At 35.9% G+C, this 24,779-nt stretch overlaps 1 long non-coding RNA gene across 1 annotated transcript; it reads right to left on the reverse strand.

Annotated features, from left to right (window-relative positions):
* Window positions 1-12,263: 12,263 nt before the first annotated feature.
* On the reverse strand, window positions 12,264-14,543 carry LOC145064954 (uncharacterized). Its single transcript, XR_013688159.1, has 2 exons — window positions 14,460-14,543; window positions 12,264-13,535 (listed from the first exon to the last, which is right to left on the reverse strand). It is a non-coding gene; the product is annotated as an uncharacterized LOC145064954 (long non-coding RNA).
* Between the last annotated feature and the right edge of the window lie 10,236 nt (window positions 14,544-24,779).

Genomic DNA, 24,779 nt, shown 5'->3' on the forward strand with positions numbered 1-24,779 from the left:
ATAATTATGGGTAAATAGAACAAAAGACACTAAGTTTAAACCAAAATTCTAATTTGACACTGTGTTTTCGAATTTTTTACAATTCTGACCACTTGACCGGTCAACCCGGTTACCTGCTAACGTGGTGTGATGACGTGTTAGTTATGATGACGTGGCATGTTGACATGATATACTGACGTGTCAAAATTGAATTTTTTCCCAAAAAAAAAAACGCTAAGTTTTCAGTTTTTTTCGATTTGACACTAAGTTTAGTTTTTTCTTTCAATTTTGACTCTTTTTTGTTGTTCCAAATCGAACATTCAGAGCATAATGGTCATGAATTTCTTTAGTAAATCAATGAGATGAGCAGTGTAACGTCCTTGTTTCTAGCTAAACATTAGTATGATGATGTAATAGTTAGAGTCAACAATTGTAACATATTTTGAAGTAATTAAGAAGAATTATTTGAGTATTATGTGATTTATATGATTTTATGTGCATTATACTTATTTATAACGACGTAATAAAATAGTAATAAAAATAAACATCAAAAATAAATTAATATATAGACCCAATATCTATGAATAAAGTTGAAGTAGTCGTACAAAGGATTTTGGGATATAAGGAACGCTAAAATCCGACTTATAACGAACAAGTTATGACATGTTGAAGTTTTACGGCAAAACCGGCACGACACCGGGAATAGTAAAAATTCAATTTACGATAAAATAATTTTTAGCCTTAACGATTCAAAAGAAAGTCGTAGTATACATTAAACCAAGAGCATTCATAAAAAGAATGTCAATATATAACTTTATATGAGGAAGTTATGATTTTTCTAAGATTTAGCATAACAATGCACAACCCGGAAATCAAATTTTAGATCGGTCAATTTTTAGCCAAAACAATCTAAACGAGAATTGAAGATCTCATTAATAGGATCTCAACGATAAAAAGAACGTCGAAGACGGAGCTCGTATGCGAAAGATATGGATGAAACTTAGTCCCTACTTTTCGAGCGCAACGAATTCGATACAGTTTTATAAAATCTGAGATAGAATGAAAATTAGCCGACGGGGTCTAAATAAAAGTTGTAGTACTCACCAACGTGTGGATATAAATAATGTAGAAAACGGAGCTCGTACGTGGAAGATACGGACGAAACTTATGGCATACTCTATGATCAAACCCCTATAAATAAAAGATGAATTCTTCATATTTCTTACACCATTCCTCTAAACTCTCTCTAGAATCCTTCTTTCTTTCTTGTTCATTTTCTCTTAGATTTAGGGTGCGAAAGAGAAACTCCTAGTTGTCAAAAAGCCGACGAAAGAAGTTTTTAGAGTCGGAGTCCTGCCTGCGTAATTTCCCGGTTTTCGTTAAAAACCCGGTAAGTTAAGCTAGACTATTTTGTTTTCAGTATAACTGATATTTATAGTCATAATTCGTTATTATGAACATATAAACAATATATGTACTAAGTATTATATAATATAAAGTGTTATTATAAATCTTTTTTAAGTACTCACGGTACGGGGAATCTGGTTTGAAGGGTTGCATAAGGTTGCTGGATTTCAGAAGTGTTTATATGCCAAAATGGTCCTGCCCTCCGGTTTTCATGTATGCCCCTATCTGTACATAGTGATTGAAAAGTATTGCTTAACACGTATAAAATAATAACGCTCATAAATAGTCGCGATAAATATTAGACTATAATCTAGTGGTAATAATATTAGGTTTTGTCGAAGGGAAATAAATTAATAGAAGTGAAGCGCTGCCCGAGTTGGGAATCATCACTTTAACAAGTGAGTGCGTAGTTACTTTCATATTATACATAGATATGAAGTATTTAATATAAATTATGTGTTATGTGTGCATGTTATTTTTTGTCACACCCCCAAACCAGTACATTGGAAACGTCTGAGGGTGGATAACTTCATGTATAGTATCATAACATAACGAATAATAGTGATCAAAGTCATACAACCATCATATTAATTGTTAAGAAGTTTACATTGCATCCAAATCATTGTTTACTTGATACCAAATACATATGACAAAAGTAAATAACGTGATGTTGCGACGCCCCATCCTCAAAACCTTTTTGATTACATGTTTACTGATTTCCTGAGAATACAAGTGGTTTTCAAAAAGTGTCAACAATGAAGTTGGTGAGTCCATAAGAGTTTTGTATGAGAAACATCTGCAATTTTTCTGTGTAAAATGAAAGAGTATGCCTTCAGAAAATCCAATATGTTTTCTTTAAAAATGAACTGTAAGTATTAAAACCCAAAGGCCAAAAATGTATGTAGTGTTGTACTGGAAAATAGTATCATGTAGTTTTATCATTATATACAACTAATTGAATGTATGTTAGCCCCGTAAACAAAATGTATTGTTAATACCCCATGTGAGTGATTATAACCATGCTAATGACTAGGGATGAAAGTGGGTCCAAACCCGGACCGGATGGACCCGAACTTGAAAAACCTGGAACCAGTTAATGGGACTATGTAGAATCAGAAACCGGACCGGTATATAGGAACCGGTTCCGGTTCGGTTCCGGGAAAAGTGAGTCTAGAACCGAAAAACCCGGAAACATCAAAATGGGTAGGTTGGAACCAGATAAAGTGGGTTTAGAACCGGAAAACCCAGAAAAACCGGAATTTTTTGGTAATTACTTACTACTTAGTGGGTTGAACTTTGAAAATATTCATATTGATATCCCGACTTTAGGGGACTCTAACTCATTGAATATGAAACCAAAATTAACAAAATTATAGTCTAAAATCATGTACAAAATCTAAAATACACTCTGGAAAAAACCGCATGTCAATCCGACTTTAAACAAATGAGATATGCATGTGTTAACATTTTCATATAATACAAAGTACAAAAACAAATAGCTGAAAAGTTGAAAATTTTCGGTTTTGATATCCCGACTTCGAAGGACTGCAAATCATTGAATGCTAAACCAAAAATGACAAAATTATAGTCTAAACTCATGAACAAACTGTAAACTACAAGTTGGAAAAAGCCACATGGAAATCCAACTTCAAACGAATTAGATATTCATGTTTTAAAACTTTCACCGAATACAAAAAACTGAAAAACTAAAAACTTTCAGCATTGATATCTCGAATTTGGGGGACTGTAAGTCAATGAATATAAAACTAAAAATGACAAATTTATAGTCTAAAATCATGTACAAACTCTAAACTACATGTTGAAAAAAACGCATGTCAATCGGAGTTGAAACGAATAAGATATGCATCTTTAAACATTTCACAAAAACCGGTTCCGACCCTAAAAGTGGTTCTGGTTTCAAACACGGGTTCCGGTTTTTATACCCGGTTAACCCGGACTCGATGGATCCTAACCCGGATTACCCATAACCCGAATAAAGCATATTTTTAAACCCGGAACCGAAAACGGTTCTAACGGTTCCGGTTTCGGTCTGATTCCGGTTCCGGTCCCGTTTTCCGGTTCTAAATCTCATCCCTACTAACGACTAGTTGGCATGCTATGACATTCTTCAGGCGTCGGAATGTTAGACATTTGTCACCCTAGACCAACCAGTCTAACTGTAGCTAACAACTTAGATGCGGGGTTGTCACTCCCGTATAAATCTATACACAAGTGTCACGCTCTCTTACCGAGACTCTGGTTACAATTAAGGAACTTTAGTATGTACTCAAGTAAGTACGGTGAAGGCTATGTCTCACAAAATTGTATTAACAGTTTCACGTCTAATGTAATGAAAACTCTTTTTGCAAATGAAAGGATTACTCTTCCATAGTGGTTACATAGTGTAAAAATAATTATACCTTTTAATAATTATATGATTCGTGCAAAATGATAAAGTAGTGTTTGTGACCCCCAAACTATACAAATTATAGTTTATTACAAATGTTTTGTTGAGTCCGTTATATATATATATATATATATATATATATATATATATATATATATATACACACACACACACACTAGACGAATGTCCGCGCGTTGCGCATAAGTATCTATATAACTGAAATCTTTACATGTTTTTTTTTAAATATATCATTAATGTTATTGTTAAATTTGATATAATAATTCGTATACTAAGGAGATATAATATATTGATTATTTTGAAGAGTAAATTACACGAATGGTCCTTATGGTTTGGGGTGATTTGCGTGCTTGGTCCATAACTTATTTTTTTAACTCAGAAGGTCCCTACTATTTGTTTTTGTTACGCGCTTTGTCCCTACAATTTGTTTTTGTTACGCGTTTGGTCTCTGTCTTACCTAAAAAGACTATTATTTAAATTGGGAAAAATTGTGGGGTAGTTAAGGTAAGGTGAATGGGTGGGGTTGGGGTGTGTTTATTTAAATAAATTAGAAAATCAAGGGAAAAATAGTCTTTTTAGGTAAGATAGGGACCAAGTGTGTAACAAAAACAAATAGTAGGGACCTTCCGAGTTAAAAAAAATTCAGGGACCAAACACACAAATTAATCTATACCATAGGGACCATTCATGTATTTTACTCTATTTTGAATTATATGATAATATATACATCTATTAAGTCTGCATAATCTCAATCTTTTGAATGACCTTTACCAGCGGGTTACTCATGAATAAAATAAAATATAATATATACTTTAATGTTATTTATAGTTTTAGTTATTATTAACTAATTTTTTAAAATTTATTTGTTTAACGTTTTAATTTCTATCATTGTAATTATTTAAACCATCAAACAATTTTTTTTTGATTTAAAGGTAACAATATAATCATTTATATAGAGTTATTTTTAGCTATTGATATTGTAAGTTATTTTAAGATAATTATTTGAAAACTTTTAACGGTTATAAAAATAACTTTAGGAAATATTTTAGTTAAATTGATATTACAAATTAGTTTTTGCATTTAGCACTACAATTTATCATTTTTAACTATTCACAAAGTATTCTTTGGGTTTTTAAGTGGAACTGAAATTTATATTGAAGTTGACCTTGTAATATTATATTTAAATTAACAATTTAAGTATTTTGACCAAACTATTCAAAAGTTGTAGCTTTAAATTGATAATGATTTACCTACAACAACATATTAAATCTAATAAATTAAATATAATATGTTAAAAGTTAAAGACATAACTTTATAAGTAGAAGTAAAAATATTATTTTAATATTGAAATTTAATTTATTTATGATTACGTTTTAGGCTTGATACTTATTTAACCTTATTAACCAACTTATAATCATTATTAGAAAAACACTACAATTTATCACTTTTAACTATTTACAAAATATTCTTTAGGTTGTTGAAGTTGAACTAAAATTTTTATTTAAGTTGATCATATAAGGTTATATTAAAATTAACAATTTAAGTATTTTATACAAATTATTCAAAAGTTTAACTATTTACAAAATATTTTTTAGGTTGTTGAAGTTGAACAAAAATTTATATTTAAGTTGATCCTATAAGGTTATATTTAAATTAACAATTTAAGTATTTTATACAAATTGTTCGAAAGTTGTAGCTTTAAAATGATAATAGTTTACATACAACAACATATTAGACCTAATAAATTAAGTATAATATGTTAAAAATTAAAAACATAACTTTATAAGTAGAAGATAATATATTCTTTTAATATTTAAATTTAGCTTATATATGATTACACTTTAGGTTTTATATTTATTTAACCTTATTAACCAACTTATAATCATTATTATAAAGAAATTGAAAAGTCATGGGAGTTTCAAATGAATGTGGTGAAAGAAAAAATGAATGGGAGTTTCAAATGAATGTGGTGAAAGGAAAAATGTTAGCTTTATAAGTATATAATGATAATGATAATGATATATATATATATATATATATATATATATATATATATATATATATAAGTTATCATGTCTAGATGTTTTAAAAGATTATATCATATAAACTTACATCTAACACAAGTATGAGGACATTTGGTATAAAAAAGTCAATTTTTAGTTTTTACCCATTTTTAACAACATTAACCGGTAACTAGAAAAATATAACTTTGTAACACTTATTTTTTTCTCCGTTTTTGGGGTTTTTAACTCGATTTAACTTTATATGTTTTAAAACCATATATTTTTAGTTAAAACCCACAAAATGATGTCATAAACTTGTTATGATCACTTTTGTTTAAAAATCCATTTTTACATAAAATGATAGATTTTTGAGTGTTCTTTTTGTAAAGCTAACTCCTTGGTATTTTTGACAAGTTTCAAAATACATGTACAAAACTGCATATTTTGGGTAATATCCCACAAAAATGGTGAAATAACTAGAATCTAACCATTTTTGCTAGAAAAGCCATATTTTGCCCGTAAAAATCTTAATCCTTATAGCTTTGTAGTTTTAACCTTTTCTAACGAACATATAACATAGTTTATGTTTGTTTTTCTTAGTTTTGCATCACTAACTAACATACCACAAAAAATACTCTACAAACAAGTAATAACCACATTTCATGAAGAATGATGCTTTATACACAACATAGAATTGAAACAGTGAAACATTTGTGTTATATATAGAACTTTTCTTATATACCTCCCCCCCCCCCCCCTCTAAAACATGAAAACTCGAACATATGGGGCTATGAACTCACCTTGAGCGTGTTTGTGGTTGGTTAAAGAGGTGAAGATGAATATCCTCAAGTTTAGAACACTTGAAGATGGTTGAAGAACACTTATTATCCTATGGATTTTAACACATGTTAATTTGTGTAAAAGTCACAAAAACTAGCATGCATGTGTGTAAAATCACTAGATTTGAAAGAAAATACTTACCAAAATGTCAAGAACAACTTGGAATAATTAGCCTAAGAAGGAGGAGCTTTGTTCTTGAGAGGATATGGAGTCAGTTGAAGAAAAAATGGAGATGGTGGGGGTGGGGAGGCTCTTAGCCGAATTAAAAGAGGGGGAAGGGGTGGGTGGGGTGGGGTGGGGTGGGGTGAGGTGATGGTTGTTTGTTGGATAAAACTTGGATTAAATGTTGTGTTGGGAAAAGGTGTAGCCATCTTATCTCAAAGTCAACCCTTACTCATTTTTATAAAAATGTAGATCATTTTATATAAGTGTGGCAATTTTTATAAAAGGAGTGATAGTTTATACAAAGTGTGGTATAATAATGTAGAATTACTAAGTTTTAAATCATAAAAATTTGAATTTTTATAGAAATATCAATATCATCAAAGATATTAGCACATTGTGTTATGAATATTATTTTTGCCAAAATAATATATACTTCAATTATCGAATTTTGCATTGATAATCCTACATAATTTTTTTATTCAATAATTGGCGAAAGAAGAGATATTTCGTATTAATACTTGTAGGTTGTACATTAGGAAACATCAAGGTTTACCTAAAATTCTAATACGGGTCAAGTTGACTTTTGTTGACTTGTTAACTTTCATTGGTTCCAAAATTGACAGTTGTCACATAATTCCCCCGTTGAAAGGAATTTCGTCCCGAAATTCATACTAGAGTGGGTACTCATGAGCTAGGGAATAGATGTGGGTACTTCTGTTTCATTTGTTCATCACGCTCCCAAGTAAATTTTGGCCCTCGCTTGGCGTTCCAACGGACCTTCACTATGGGTATGCGGCTTTGTTTCGTCCTTTTGACCTCCATGTCCATGATTTCCACAGGTTCTTCTACGATGTGTAGACTCTCGTTTACCTCGATTTTATCAAGTGGGATTACAAGAGTCTCATCAGACAGACACTTCTTCAAGTTCGACACATGGAAGGTGGGGTGTACGTTACTGAGTTCCTGTGGTAGTCAAAGTTTGTAAGATACCGGGCCGATCCTGGCAAGGATTTTCAATGGTCCGATATACCTTGGGTTCAGTTTCCCACGTTTTACAAAATGTATCATTCCCTTCCAGGGTGAGACCTTCAACAGAACGCGATCACCAACATAGAATTCCAAGGGTTTGCATCGCTTATCTGCATAACTCTTTTGTCGATCCCAGGATGCCTTTAATCGTTCATGGATCTGAACAATCTTCTCCATAGTCTCCCATATGATCTCAGGGCCGGTGAGTGTGCTATTAGGCACTTGTCCCCTGGCTAGCTGTGTGTCACCCACCTCAGCCCAACATAGAGGTGATATGCACTTATGCCCATAGAGGGCTTCGAATGGAGCGACCTTAATTCTAGTGTGATAAATGTTATTGTATGAGAATTCGACGAGCGGTAAGTGGGTATCCCAGGCTTTACCAAAGTCTATCACACAAGCTCTCAACATGTCTTCTAGCATTTGAATGGTTCTCTCGCTTTGTCCGTCAGTTTGAGGGTGATAAGTTGTACTCATGCCGAGTCTGGTTCCCAAGGACTCTTGTAGTGATTGCCAAAATCGTGAGGTAAATCTACTATCTCTATCGGAGATAATGGATATTGGCACGCCATGTAATCATACAATCTCTTTGATGTACGTCCTTGTTATTTTATGCATCTTATATGTCTCCTTTATTGGCAGGAAGTGTACGGATTTGGTTAATATATCGATGATCACCCAGATGGTGTCCATCCCACCCATCGTCTTGGGCAACTTGGTTATGAAGTCCATGGGTATCCGCTCCCACTTCCACTCGGGTATATCCGGTTGCTGAAGCAAACCTGAGGGCTTTTGGTATTCCATCTTAACCTTGGCGTAAGTCAGGCACGTGTCCACATAGGTAGCGATTTATGCCTTCATATTTGGCCACCAATAAAGTTTCTTAACGTCCAAATACATATTGTTTGAACCGGGATGAATGTAGTATTTGGTCTTGTGAGCCTTGTTCATGACAACATCTCTGCACCCACCAAATTTTGGCGTCCGGATTCGGTTCATGAGATAATGTGCCCCATCATCCTTGACCTCTAGGTTCTTATCCATTCCCCACAAGGCCTCACTTTCTATGTTCTCGAGTTTCAAGGCTTTAATTTGCGCCTCCTTGATCTGTGTGGACAGGTGTTAATGGTTGGTCATGGTTAACAATTTCAACCGGCGCCCTGAGTATTCTTTTCGACTTAGGGCATCCGCTACTACATTGGTCTTGCCTTAATGATAATGAATTTCACATTCGTAGTCATTTAGTAGCTCTACCCATCTTCGTTGTCTCATGTTGAGTTCTTTTTGGTTGAGGATGTGCTGGAGACTCTTAAGATCAGTGAAGATTGTGCACTTTGTGCTGTAAAGGTAGTGTCTCCAGATCTTTAAGGAAAATACCACTATTCCTAATTCGAGGTTGTGCATGGTGTAGCTGACCTCGTGAGTTTTGAGTTGTCTTTAGGCATAGGCAATGACATTTCCTCATTGCATGAGCATGCATCCTAGGCCCTGCCTAGAGGCATTGTAGTAGACCACAAAATTTTCGGTCCCTTCTGGGAGGGAAAAGATAGGGGCACTACATAGGGCTTGTTTTAGGTTTGGACGGTAGTCTCTTGATTATCCTCCCAGCTGAAAGTCACTCCCTTTTGAGTCAAGGTAGTGAGCGGCTTTGCGATTTTGGAAAAATTCTATATGAACCTTAGGTAGTAGCCAGCAAGAACCAAAAACTAGCGTATCTCCGTAGGTGTTCTTGGTGTTGCCCAATTTTCAATTGCCTTGACTTTGGAAGGATCCACGTGTATCCCTTCCTTGTTGACCACGTGTCCCAAGAAGTCCACCCTTTGAATCTAGAATTCACATTTCGAGAATTTAACATACAATTTCTTTGCCCTTAATGTCTCCAAGACTTTTCGTAGGTGCTGACTATGTTCTTCTTTACTTCGTTAGATTAGTATGTCATCAATGAATACTATCACGAATTTGTCTAAGTAAGGTCCGCATACACGATTCATTAGTTCCATGAGCACTACTGGTGCGTTAGTCAAACCGAAGGGAATTACCACAAACTCGTAGTAACCGTAGTGAGTTCTAAATCTCGTCTTAAGGATATCTCCTTCCTAAATTCGCAGCTGATGGTACCCCGACCTTAGATTAATTTTTGAGAAATAGCTTGATCCTTTCAGTTGATCGAAAAGTTCATCAATTCAAGGTAGAGGATAACGGTTCTTGATGGTGAGTTTGTTCAACTCTCGATAATCTATGCACATGCGGAATGATCCATCCTTCTTCTTCACGAACAAGACCGGTGCTCCCCAAGGCGAGAAGTTTGGTCTGATGAATCCTTTGCTCAACAGTTTGTTCAGTTGACTGGACAATTCTTTCATTTTTGCCGGTGCTAAACAGTATGGGGATTTGGCTATGGGGTGGCTCCAGGAATCAAGTCAATTCTGAATTTGAATTGGCACACGGGTGGTATTCCCGGAAGGTCTTCTGGAATCAGGAAAGTCATAGACTTCTGGAATATCCTTGATGTCTTTCACTTCCTATTTCTCATCCACAATGTGGACTAAAAAGTCATGGTATTCCTTGCATAGATACTTTCGAACCTTGATGCAAGAGATGATTTGTAGATTTTCGTCGGGTTTGTTGCCATAGATGACGAGGGTTTCGCTACTAGGGATGTTAAGGCGAACGACCTTTTTGGATAACAAGATATCGGCATGGTGAGGACTTAAACAATCCATGCCAATGATAACATCGAAACTCCTTATCGTGGCCGACATTAGGTTAATTTGGAAGGAATGGTTCTTTAGAGTTAGAGTGCATCCTATGTATATATCTTTAGTGCTTTCTGTTTTTCCATTTGCCCTTTCTACAGTGAATGTTACATTTATCGATTGGGGCTTCTGTTTAAGTAAGTGTTTAAACTTGTGGCTCACGAAGCTTTTCTCCGCAACACTATCAAAAAGTATGCATGCATGTAAGTTATTGAGGAGAAACGTACCAATAACCACAGTGGGATCCGTCATGGGCTCCTCATGCCCGCTTGCTAAAACCCTTCCCACACCTCCGTCATTTATGTTCTTTGCCTTTGGTCACTCCTTCTTGAAATGCCCGTCTCACTACATCCGTAGCACACCTGACTCACCCCAACGTTAGCGGCTTGGGTGGTTGGTTGTTCTGGTGCCTTACAGAAATGGGCGGTATGCCCCTTCCTGTTGCAAGTACTACAGTGCATCTCTCGGCAGGCTCTATAGTGATAGAAGTTGCACTTATTGCATTTTGGAAGAGTCTTAGCATATTGCTTGGCTAGTGTAGGGGTAGTAGGGGCGGTGGAGGAGTGGACGACCATAGTGTGTTGTTTCTTGACACATTCTTGAGCGGGTTGCCCCTTTTTCTTATGCCCGAACTTTCGCTTGTTGTCTCCTCTTTTTGGTTGTTCGGGTGTGGGGGCCATAATACCCTGGCGGACTCCCTGATCGACAAGAGTTTGTGCCAGACGCTTGGCAACGTCGTAGGTGCTTGGGTTGGCGGACATGACCATTCCCTGAATCTGAGGGGATAGCCCCCAGATGTAGCATTTCACCTTCTTGGCTTCCGGGGTGACCATTCTGGGGCATAGAGTTGCCAATTCATTAAACCTGGTGGTGTAGGTGGAAAAATCAGAACCTGACATGGTGTGGTCCCACAACTCTTGTTCCAGCTTTTTCATTTCACTTCTTGGGTAGTATTCTTCCAACATCATGACCTTCAGGTCCTCCCAACTCATGGAGTCGGCCACAACAAGGGTCAGAGTTTTAACATGGCCATTCCACCATGATAAGGTCGAGTCCGCGAAGGTACAAGCCGCGTATTTGAACTTGTATTCGTCCGGGCATGACATATTTGAAATACGGATTCAATCTTCTTGACCCATCTTGATAGGACGCCGCCGTTGTTGCCATGATAGGTTCTGGGATTGCAGTTCACGGATTCTTTGTAAGAGCACATTCGTGGATGACCTAGGCTTTCGCCAGGATTAGAGCTGGTTGTACCATTCCCGATCCCGTTTCCATTCCGGTCTCCATTCGTACCATTACCACTGATTTGAGCCATGGCGGCTGCCACCGTAGCTGTCACAAGAAATTGGAACACAACGGGATCTTTTGGTAGTGTTGATGTTGGTATGGTTGTTGGTGTTGGTATGGCTGTTGGTGTGTTGTTAACACGCCTGTTACTCCTTCGTGGTGGCATTTTCCTACCATAAAGTTTAAAGGTGAAATGATGATAAGTCTTCAATAGTGGTTATAAGTCGGGTATTATTGAAATGGAATGTCTTAGTTATAACTGCATTATGTCCACACTTCATTGTAACTTGTAAGCAATTCATAAATAGAATTATACTATAATAAGCAAACAATTGCATAACAACTTATGAATTTGATAGTAATACCCAATGAAATAAAATGCACGCCAATTTCATTGATAACGTATATTAGTACATAGTTTTGGGAAAATTGACCTTTATGAAGGTCTACAATACATCAAATAAAGAAAGAAATTTTTTACAGCATAACGACCCCTTGAATAGTGTAATCACTTATTTGTAGGGTCGAACCTACATACAGGAAAGAGTAGCACCAACACTTACTCGTAAATCTTAATCTATAACAAATTGTGAGTAGTATAATCCCTACTCACGGCGTGTGGTCTCCTATGGGCCATGGAATGAAGCCATGAAGGCATGCATCTCCTCTACTCGCTGCTCAGCCTCGATCACGCTCTGTTCGAGGGTCGCGTGTCTCTCCTGGTACTCTTTGGTTTTTGCTCGGGCGGTGGTGAGATCCTCCTGGAGGCTGTCGATGATCCTACATGTCCAGCCGTAGTCCTTGTCCAACCATTGAAATTGTGCGGAAGTGACCTTTTGGTGTCACCAACATCCAAACTCTGACTCGTGGATGCTCTGGCCTGCTCACCGAGACGTTTGATCGGTTGGACCTTGACAGGGAGAGCCCTGTCTGCTGGACCTTCGTGACTGAGGTCGTAGAAGCCCCGCTCCATGCCATACAAGGAACGTTGGCCCTGCTGTCTGCCCCACCTCTGTAAAAGAGTCAAAAATCTAAAGAAAAACTTATCTGATAAAAATATGAGGATTTTCCAGCCTTGTGTGTAAGTACCAGATCCAACAAGTCTGCCATATCTGAAGAGATTTGGAGTTAAAGAAAAAGAAATCAAGCTAAAGAGGAGCCCCAAGCAAGCTTGGGGAAATGAGAGGTTCTTCTACATTGTTGAAAATTAGTTTTTTCTCTAGAATCTTTGTCAAAATCGGAATTTTCGGTAAAAATATCAGGTACATTATTTCCTAGCTGCAACCATTTTGATTTATATGTTTTATTGAGTTTTGCATTCCTCTCTGAGCATTGAGGACTGTGACATCCCCATTTTCACGGCCAGAAAAGACCGATTTTGTTTATGCTTTGTTTGAAAATCAGAATAAGATTTTTAAATAAAAGTGTTGCGGAATTTGTCCTAAAACAAAATATGATAAAGATTTATCAAAAGCATTTCCCTAGAAATGTATTTCATTAAAAAGACTCGGGATGTCATGTTCGATACATATCAAAAGCAAAAACAGTACAATATAGGCCTTACAACATTATTTCATATCTACATGCTTATATCCGTAATCCCTCATCCAAAACATCACATCTATGCTCGAGCGCCACTACCTGTAATACATAAAACTGAGTGGGTCAGGCTTGGGAGCCTAGTGAGCACATAGAGTTTTCAACCCACAATAAATAAGTTTATTAATTTCATCAACCAACAATAACCCGATTACCCGTTCCTGTTATCCTCACTTTACGTCTCTAAAACACCTATCATAAGGGACCTAGCCTAAGGATCATCATCGGGATGGACACTACTGCTAAGGGGATTCCTCAACAATAAATGTCCTTAAGGCAACCATGTGGGGGATGGAGTACACCGGTGAACACATCGTTCACAAACACCTACAGGTTGCGAGCCTGCTGACGTTCCACTGGACTGTCTAGAAGAGTCCGTGGTCGTCATCCATACTCCGCTAGATGACAGAATCAACAACATCAACATCGAGGTCTCTCATCATTTTATCACACATCGTCTATTACATCTATCCATGTTTTATCCCAACATTTTTGTAGATATAAAATACATATACAGTTTAAATCATTTAAAACATGTATAAAAATCATTCATCAACATAGACAACAAATATTCAGACAATATACACACATAGCATGTAGTTTATATTAAATACTTCATATCTATGTGTAAGATGAAAGTAACTATGCACTCACCTGATACAACAAATGTATCTCTCAATTTATGAGTAGTTTCGAATGTTTTTTCTCAATCTAAACAGTTAAAAATTATGTCTAAGATTACCATTCAAAATAAATATAGGCTACAATATAACTAATAATAATATTTTAGTTATATAATAACGTCTCGTTAATTATTTTATAAAAATAGTTATCAATCAGATAAACGTAAGTTATAATATAACTAGTAATGTTTTAATTATGTAATACCTTTAGATTCTAAAATCTTGAATTTGTGATTATAAAAATATAATATCAATAACCAAACTAGTATATAAAAAAAAATACCTCAAAAGCTTTTATAATATGAGTATTCAGGAGAATATATCTTCAGACTGTAACTTAGAGATAATTTGGAGAGCCCTTATTTTTATTATAAAACTGTAAAGAGAACCAATGTATTTATAGGCCTCCTTGCAAGCTACGTGTCAAAAAAAAATGCATGGCTTAGTGGCCAAGCAAAAGTGGATATATCTTCATATAATACGTGTTATGCAAATTGATCCATGTCATATTTAACCCAATAAAAAAAATAAACACATTTGTATTTTTAATTATTATCCTTGTTATGCATACATATTGCACACCTATGCATACGTTGGTCTCATGTTGCAATAGAGTCAACTTATAAATCCATATATGTAACCTTATTTGTATTTTTAATTATTATCCTTGTTATGCATACATATTGCACACCTATGCATACGTTGGTCTCATGTGGCAATTGAGTCACCTTATAAATCCATATATGTAACCTTTTTTTTTTTTTTTTTTTTTGAATATATGGTTACTTTATAAATCAAATTTATATATACGTTTTTTTTAAATACATATCTATAATGTATTCATTAATTTAAACTAAAACTTTACATGTACTATTTGATTAATATAATCAATATTAAACATATATTTTATTTAATATATTTGCAATCTTATAACTTACCAACGCCATAAGTTATAACTTATAAAATATAAGTTTATAAATTCCGTATCAGTATAATAACTAAATACGAAATATTTCAATTACATACGTGATAATATTTTACAACTGATTTTTAATTTGAATATTAATAACTAATTTTGTAAAAAGGGTATAACACAAAATATCGTTTCACTACTTGGGTTCACTCTTTAACGTATTTATAAAAGGTTACAATCGTCGATCGGCGTAAATACATATTTTATAATGATGTCAAGCAAAAAACACGGGAGTTACAAGAACAATGTTTCATTTTAAGCATGGGGAGATAGTTAATAGTCAAAATTTGTAATTTTTGTTAAAAAATTTAACATTTGTACTTTTGTTAAAAATTTTGAATTTTTCAGTTTTCAGTAAATTTTTCGTTTTTCTTTCATAATTTGTAAATTTTGGTACAAATTTTAAAATTTATACTTTCGTGAAAACTTTTGAATTTTTCAATTTTCAGTACTTTTGTTTAATTTTTAGTTTTTTATTGAGTTTTGTATTCCTCTCTGAGCATTGAGGACAATGCTTCATTTTAAGTATGAGGAGAAGATTAGTAGTCAAAATTTGTACTTTTGTTAAAAAAATTGAATTTTTTAGTTTTTAGTAAAATTTTCGTTTTTTTTTCTTTTCTGCATTGCATTTAGAGAAACAAAATCTAAAAAAAGTCCAAAAATATTTTTATTTTATTTTCTATTTTTCTACATTATAAAAAAAACCTAAAAAGATTTTTTTTTTTTTTTTTTTAGTTTTTAGTTTTAATTTTCTGCATAAAAAAAGTTACATGATGGATAACAATCTTCGCATTCGATAACTCTGTAAAGATGGTAAATAAAAGAAAGCGACAAGGTCGATAATGGTAAGTGTAGTAACAATTTCCATACACACGGGATTGCAAAACACCATAAGCTATCAGGTCTATTGTAAAAATAAAAGCTATAGTATATCGAAACATTGTGTGAGCAAAAATAAAACAGTTTTTAAACTAACTCTTGAAACTTCCGATTAAGAACTGAGCTCGATAAGTCTTGACCCTACAAAGCACAAACGTATTTGTTGACTCGTGTTACCCTCGCGGTAACAGATAGCTCTATATCATATCCACACAACCAACAAAAACGAAGAAATGAGAAAAATTGTCATATTCGAGCTCATAGAAAGTTTCATGTACTTAACCTAAGAAATTTCAAGAAATACAGAAAGACAATTGAAGAACTTAAAGCCGAAGGAAAAAGATACAAAAATTCAAGTTTCAATCAAGAGACACCGCAAAGTCAAACCTGGCACAATTGAACAATTGTGTGATATGGTATATGATGCTTTCAAAAAAATGAAAGCATAGGAACTTGGGCCCCTACGAGAGGGTTGACTACTTCAACGAAAGCTGATTTGACGTGACGGGGTCTCTAAGGATAGGTTAAGCTTGGTTTTTGTAACGTCCCCAAAAATTAAGACCAAAAATTTTGATTTTTATATTAATAAAACCATTATCCATAACAATATCATAAAACCGTAGTGAAATCATAGTGTATTAAATAACATTCAAGTACAATCAGAGTCATATAAAATGCGGAACAACGTGGTGTACGCACTGCAATCACCCCAAACTCTTCCCCTTCGAACAAGAAGTACCTGAAACATAAACTGAAAACCGTAAGTACAAATCTTAGTAAGTTCCCCAAAATACCACATATCATACATATCAAACATATAGTGGGCCGCGTATGACATCGAGCCCCACTTGGAACAGATTTGTCTATCATTAGGCCCCACCTAGCATCGGCCCCACCCGGTATACATACAAACACATAAACACATGCAAAAATCACAAAGATAGATAGTATACAATATAATCATCAGTCTCCGCCCGATAACATAACAAAAAACATACATGCAGAGTCACACAGACAACTAGCATCCTAATCATAATAAACCATGGGCCGACATTGGTGCCTTCGACCCGCTAAACATGGTGAGGAAACTCACCTCAAGCTGCGGAATCTCTCAAATAAAATCTCGGGCTTCTGATCCGAAAAATCCCCATGCTAACACCATCAAATAATATCCAGTTAATAATTGGACCGCGAATTACTTGTCCATCATCTAGGGTAAAAGACCATTTTACCCTTTTCTTACTTGGCACAAAACCAAGACCCAACCCATTTGCTCAAAAGGCCCAAATTCCTAAATGGCATCCTAAGGGCCAATATGGTACAACTTCCTAATTCAGACCAAAAATCATAATGGACCTAATTCTAAGAAATCCCATAGTCTATCTATGGTCCAAAATCAGAAGTTGAAAGGCCCAAACCCTATAACTCCAAAATATGGCCCAAACCCGTGAAAGTCAACCCAAAAGTAAAACATCTGAGTACGCTAGGCGTACTAAGACTTATGCTTAGCGTACTCGTTCTGGGGCCAATATGCACAACGTACGAGTTGGGTATGCCCCGCATACTCTACATACCAACAATCGAACTCATTAAGCATTTAATCGGTTAAGTCATCCAGCCAAACTCTCATATATAATCCTAAATAGTGACTTAACACGTAAAGTTGGCAACTTTACTCCCATGCATGTCTTAATAAGACCAAAAACTCATGGAGAACTATAACAAGGAACCTAACACATGAATGGACCAAAATATCTCATAAAGGTTGCATTTTTATGGACAGAGGACCTTAAATGTGCTATGATCTAACTGATGGGTTTTGAGCACTATAACAACCTTATGGTGCACATGCAACCCTAATGCTTTGGATCTAAGTTTTCTCTAATTATACATGAAATATTGTTTCCAAAGCATAAAACCTAAACTAGCATACAAAAATTTGGTATATTAATCATAAAACTAGTTAGAAGAATACCTCTTGTTGTAGCTTCTCGTATTTGGCCTTTAAGAACTTAGCACCTCAAGTGTGATGCCTGAAATGGTTCACAAAACACCACCAACAATTGGAGAACATAAGCGAGACGTTATGAGCCACTCAAAGTCGGCTATAGTATCTCTAAGATTATTAGTGTTTCCAATTTTAGGCCAAGGGATTACATATATATATATATATATATATATATATATATATATATATATATATATATATATATATATATATATATATAGTGTAGAATTCCAAGGGTTATGTGTAAACCCTAAATCTTACACTTTGGCTTGTAATGGACTAACACTTTATGGATCCTTAGATAAGCTTAGCCCATCAGTAATCAACCATGGATTATTAGCCCAGCCTATATCTTTCATTGATTTACACAATCAACCCCTATATATTTAATTAGTCTCTTTTGATCACTAAAATAATTCCAAATTAATTCTTGATCAATACTAATTATATAACATGATTCCTCTTTCTCAATATCCATCCTATCAAATTGTTCTTGTGAATGCAACCCAAAATGGATCATGCTACTCTCGGGTCAAGTACATACTAGTTATAGGTATGGGCTTAGACACCTAATCCAACAGTCTCCCACTTGGATAAGTCTAATAACTATAACTGCAAGTACGACTTAAAACCGACTAGCAATCGTAGCTCTTAAAAGCCGCTGTCGAACTCTGACGTGCCATTTTAGATAAGGGATCATATAATCCTCTGTTCTTCAAGATATTGTGTTGACAAATACATGGAACATAGTCACACTTATTGTCCTGCAGTTTGTTTCCTGTTTTCTGATTTTGTTTGATATAGAACTTAATTGAACACATAAATTGAGTCCTGATCGGGCCCGACACATAAGTCAAAACAAATTCATCGAGGGGCCCAAGATATTGCTTTTAATCCTCCAAGGATAAAAGGAGCAGATAAAATTTGACTTATATGCTTGTACTAACTACTTGTTAAATCATACCCAATAGCATGTTTTATAACATCAAGTTACTGATGTGTTTTCGTACTATCAATGTACAACCAACTCATAGTCAACAACTCATACATCTCAGTTTGAAGATGATATGATATTATCATCTCATAATCACTCATGATAAATTCCATGAAGTGATTCATGTGAGCATGGGTTTAATCCAATACTCAAAACTTATAAGCACTCATGAATGTTGTAGCAAACTTTTTCCATGTCTAAACACTCTAGACAATCTACAAGTCAAATTCATAACAGTCTTGCCTCAATACCTACTTCCAAAGTATGATCGACTGTGGATAATTTGAATAATTTTATTAATCTGGAAGTCAAAACATGCAATATGAAACAATAGTAAACAATTGACACAAGATAGTAACTTTACTAATAAATAAAACTCCTTTTATTTAATCATCAAATGTCAATTACATTTTATCTATTACAAGTTTTTGAACTGCTATCTAATCATCAAAACTAATATCGTCCTTCAACTCAATGCTCCTCGCATGTTGCAAGTGCTTAACCCTACTCAGTCCCTTCGTAAGGGGATCTGCTGGGTTTGCCTCTGACGATACCCTCTTTGCTACGAGGAGTCCTTCTTTTATCCGATGTCTAATGAAGTGGTATTTTATGTCGATGTGTCTGGATCTTTCATGATCCCTCGGTTCCTTGGTTAAGGCGACCGCACTCTCGCTGTCACAGAAAATCTCCATAGGTTCCTTTATAGCTGGTACAACTCCACGGTCTCCGATGAAGTTCTTCAACCAGATTGCCTCCTTCGATGCTTCGATTTCTGCTATTTACTCAGATTCGCATGTTGAATCAGCTACAGTGTCCTGTTTGGAACATTTCCAAGTTAGTGCTCCTTCAATAAGGGTAAATACCCAGCCCGAATGAGAGCGAAAATTATCTCTCTTGGTCTAAAAGTTGGCGTCACTATACACTGTCACTCTCAAGTCATCACTCCCATCGAGGGCAAGGACCCAGTCCTTAGTCCTCTGTAGGTACTTCAGAATGTTCTTTATCAACGTCCAGTGAGCTTTACCATGATTCCCTTGATATCTGTTGACCATGCTCAAAGCAAAGGCCACATAAGGGCGAGTACAAGTCATAGCATACATGATCAAGCCAACTGCGGAAGCATATAGTACGTGACTCATCTCTGCTATCTCGGCCTCTGTACTCGGACTCTGAGTCTTACTCAGCTTGGTATTGCTTTGGATAGATAAGTCACCTTTCTTGGAATTCTCCATGTGGAAACGCTTAAACACCTTGTTCAAGTAGGTACTTTGACTAAGTCCAATTAGTCTTTTACTCCTATTTCTCAATATCCTTATCCCTAGAATATAGGCAGCTTCCCCCAAGGTCCTTGATAGCGAAACACTTCCCAAGCTAGGACTTAACCTCCTGCAAGGTTGGGATGTCATTTCCTATGAGAAGTAGGTCATCCGCATACAACAACAGAAAGCTAACTATACTCCCACTAGCTTTCACATATACACAGGACTCATCCTCGCTTCTCGAAAATCCAAACTCTTTGACTTTATCATCGAAACAAAGATTCCATCTACGAGCTGCTTGTTTTAATCCATAAATGGATTTCTCAAGCTTACACAATCTATTAGGGTATTTTGCATTGAGAAAATCCTCTAGCTGACTCATGTAAACATATTTAGCCAACTTCCCATTAAGGAAAATGGTTTTGACATCCATTTGCCATATTTCATAATCATGAAATGTAGCTATGGCAAGCATAACCCTTATAGATTTAATCTTCGCTACTGGTGAGAAGGTCTTATCATAGTCAACTCCATGAGTTTGAGTAAAGCCCTTCGCAACCAATCGCTCCTTATATGTGTGTACTTTCCCATCCATATCGGTCTTCTTCTTGAAGATCCATTTGCACCCAACTATCTTACGACCTGGTACATTGTCAACCAAGTTCCAAACTTGATTGTCATACATGGACTGAATCTCGCTGTCCGTAGCCTCTTTCCATTTTGCAGACTCGGGGTCTGCCATGGCTTCCTTGTAGTTGTTAGGTTCATCCAAATTTACTAGTGTGCTATCACTGATAAATGTATCACCACCTGTAGTAATATGGAAACCATATAACACAGGTGGAACACTAATTCTACTGGAAGGCCTCAGAGGTAAGGACTCGTCAACTGGTTCAATAGGAATTTCCTCCCCAGGTTGAGCGCTAGTGTTTTAGGTTCCTTCATCATTTAACTCTTGAAGCTCTTCAAGGTCAATTTGCCTCTCAATGTCCTCTTGGCATATGAGTTCTCTATCTCTCTCTCTATCTCTATCTCTATCTCTATCTCTATCTCTATCTCTCTCAAAAAACCCCTCTCCTTGCAATGAACACAAAATTGTCACTCGGTCTGTAGAAGAGATATCTAAAAGACTTCTATGGGTAGCTGATGAAAATACAACGCTCACTACGAGGTTCGATCTTGTCGTGAGTCTCACGCCTCATAAAAGCCTCGCAACCTTAAACTTTGATGTGTGCTAACGAGGGAACTTTTCATGTCCACATCTCGTGAGGTGTTTTGGCAACCTTTTTAGTTGGGACTAGATTAAGGATATGGGCGGCAATCTCTAAGGCATACCCCCAGAATGAGATAGGTAACGAAGATCGACTCATCATGGAACGAACCATGTCTAACAAGGTTCGATTGCGCCTCTCAGCCACACCATTAAGATGTGGTGTCCTGTGTGGCGTAAATTGTGAAATGATTCCAAATTCCTTAAGATAGTCGTGGAACTTGATACTAAGATACTCACCACCTGATCAAATCGGAGCATCTTTATCTTCCTGCCTAGTTGATTCTCCACTTCTTGTTTAAATTCTTTAAACTTTTCAAAAGTTTCTGACTTATGCTTGATGAAGTAGATATAGCCATATCTGTTGTAATCATCAACAAAAGTCACATAGAAGCGGTTAACATCCCTTATGGCGGATCTAAAGGGACCACACACATCGGTGTGTATGAGGTCTAACAAAACATCACCCCTTTCACTGATGGGTTTCGAGCAAAACATCATTCCTATGGTGTACATGCAAACCCAAATAGCTTTTGCATCTAGTTTGTCTAATGAACATGCAATTGAATATCCAAAGCTATAAACCCTATATCCATCATATAAGAACTGAAATAAGGGTTTAGTAATTACCTTAGATTGTTATATAGCAATAAAAATCAATTCCTTGGCTTCAGAAAGCTTAGTGCCTCAAGTGTTGCACCTCTAATGGATTCACAAACACCACTAAGCAACAAGATGAAGAAGAGAAGAGGAAGGAGGCTCCAAAACATCCAGGAAACCCTAAGGATTCAGTCACCACGTTTTTTGGGGATTAGGGACTCCTTAAATAGGTAGGAAATTAGGGTTATCTAACAAGGAAACACTAATTTGACTGCTTAAGCCCTAAGCAATCCATGGACCCCTTCTTTAGAAGCCTTGGACGAATTCTTATGGGCTTCCCCATATAATTCTTCCACTCCACCTTCTATGGAGTCCATTAGCCCATATATGTAATTATCTTATAATTACGCAATCATTCCCCAAAGTTTAATTAATCTCCTTTAATATATTATTCTTAAAAAATCATAATTAATCCTTTCTCTCCTTAATTCATCCTACAAGTTGCTATGGTGAAGGAAACCCAAAAGGACCATGCTCATAATCGAGTCAAGTACATACCAAAATAGTTATGGACTTAGACACTAATCCAACAGTCTCCCACTTGGATAAGTCTAATAACTATTTTGCATAACTTCAGAACCTGATCATCAATCGTAGCTTTCAAAAGTCGCGGTCAAATCTGATCTTATCAGATACGCGTGTCCTTTAGATAAGGGATTATATATTCCTCCAATTTCAAGATATTGTATAGACACGATACATGGATTTAAATCATTCTCTCTGTTTATGTATTGTTTCCCGGCATCTGATTTATGACGACTGACAACAAACTACAATTGAACACATCAACTTAGTCCCTGCTTGGCCAAGCGCTTAGGGTGTCATCACTAAATCATCGAGGGGACCATAAATATCGATTTTATCCCACCTTGGGTAAAAGGAATGGATAAATTTTGACTCAAATGCTTTCTTGCACCTACCAGCCGAATCACACACAATAATAAGTTTTATAACACCAAGTTACTGGTGCGTTTACTTATCATCAATGTGCAATCAACCAGCAAATAACAACTCAGACGTCTCAGTTTCAAGGATATACAATGTTATCGTCTCACTAATCACCCGTGATAAATCCATGAAGTGATTCAAGTGAGCGTGGGTTTAATCCAATACTTTAATCTTATCAAAGCACTCATGAACTATGCAGCAAACTTGTGCTATGTCTAAACACTTTAGATAATCTACAGACATATTCATGACAGTCTTCCTTCATACCTACTTCCAACGTATGACCGACTGTGGAGGTTCGAATAACCCAGTTATTCTAGAAGTCAAAACATGCAAAATGAAACACAACGACAATACTTAATCATATATGGCCCCAAAACTTTTGAGCGTAAATAAAAACACTTTTATTTAAACACCATATTGACTACTCATTATTCATTGTTTAATGTTTTGGATAATCAACTTATTACTTGAATTACAACATTAGTTGTCCTATGCTCCGAGCATGCACACTATGTTGCCTATGATCCTTACTTTGTGAAATAGATCATTTGAAAACCTTTCCAATGAAACTCATTTCACAATTCCCAATCCTTATCATTAGTGTAAGAATACCAAATTCTTGCCACTTTTGGAACATGTCAGACTCTAACATTTTATGCAACGATCCTTTCGTAATGTCATAGCACAAAAGTCACCAAGACTTGGCTAATGAAATTCTAAGGTATTCTATCGGAAATTGTTACAAGACAATTCCATAGACATGAAGTTTCACATTCAAAGTACATTCCTTTGAACATCGTTCTTGCATACACTACTAGAAAAAAGGCCTTTTACGACGCGCAAAACACGACGCTCTTTGATTTATGTTACGCATTAGAGAGCGACCTTAAAAAAGTGTCATCTCTTCAAAAATTTTAAGGATTTAGGTCGCGCATTACTGAGTGCCCTTAAATTAGTGTCTCATGTAAAAATATTAAAAAAACGGAAGGCACTTGTGCGTCGTATGTGAATGTCGTTTTATATTTTCTTTTAAGAAACGCGCGTCTCGGTGGGAAAATGAAATCCCCAAAATTTTTAAACCCCACCTTCTTCTCCCTCGTCTCCACCCCTCATCCACATCCACTACCTCCAATCCTCATTGCCTCTTCCAGCCTTAAACTATGGCGATGCACCTTCCTTCTCGAAGAATGCTAAATTTACGACCATCATCCGATTATGTGAGCCCAATGAATTGACGTAGACGAAGAAAATTATGGATCAATCGCTTCACATCATGTTTAAGGTTAAGGGTTTGAGATTTCTTCCAAATCGAACCTCACACTAAATGGTTCGATCTCCTCTCTTTTTAGATTGTTCCCTCTACCGATGCCTCCACCTTCTACCATCGATGTTGATCTTTGAATTAGCAAGAAGAAGCCCTAGGGCCTCCGCCTTCACCCACGTTCTCACAGTCGATGGTGGAGCTAGAGAGAGAGTTTATGGTGTGTAAAATACAACATTCTTAAACCAGGGGATTCAAATAAATAGCATAACCCAAACCCTTTACGGTAATTGGGAGCCAATCAGGGCAAAACGCAACCCTCAGACCACTTTTGCTCTCAAGAAACCT

Source organism: Lactuca serriola, chromosome 7 (genome assembly GCF_051521515.1).
Source record: "Lactuca serriola cultivar US96UC23 chromosome 7, Lser_US96UC23_V15, whole genome shotgun sequence".
Classification (NCBI taxonomy): domain Eukaryota; kingdom Viridiplantae; phylum Streptophyta; class Magnoliopsida; order Asterales; family Asteraceae; genus Lactuca; species Lactuca serriola.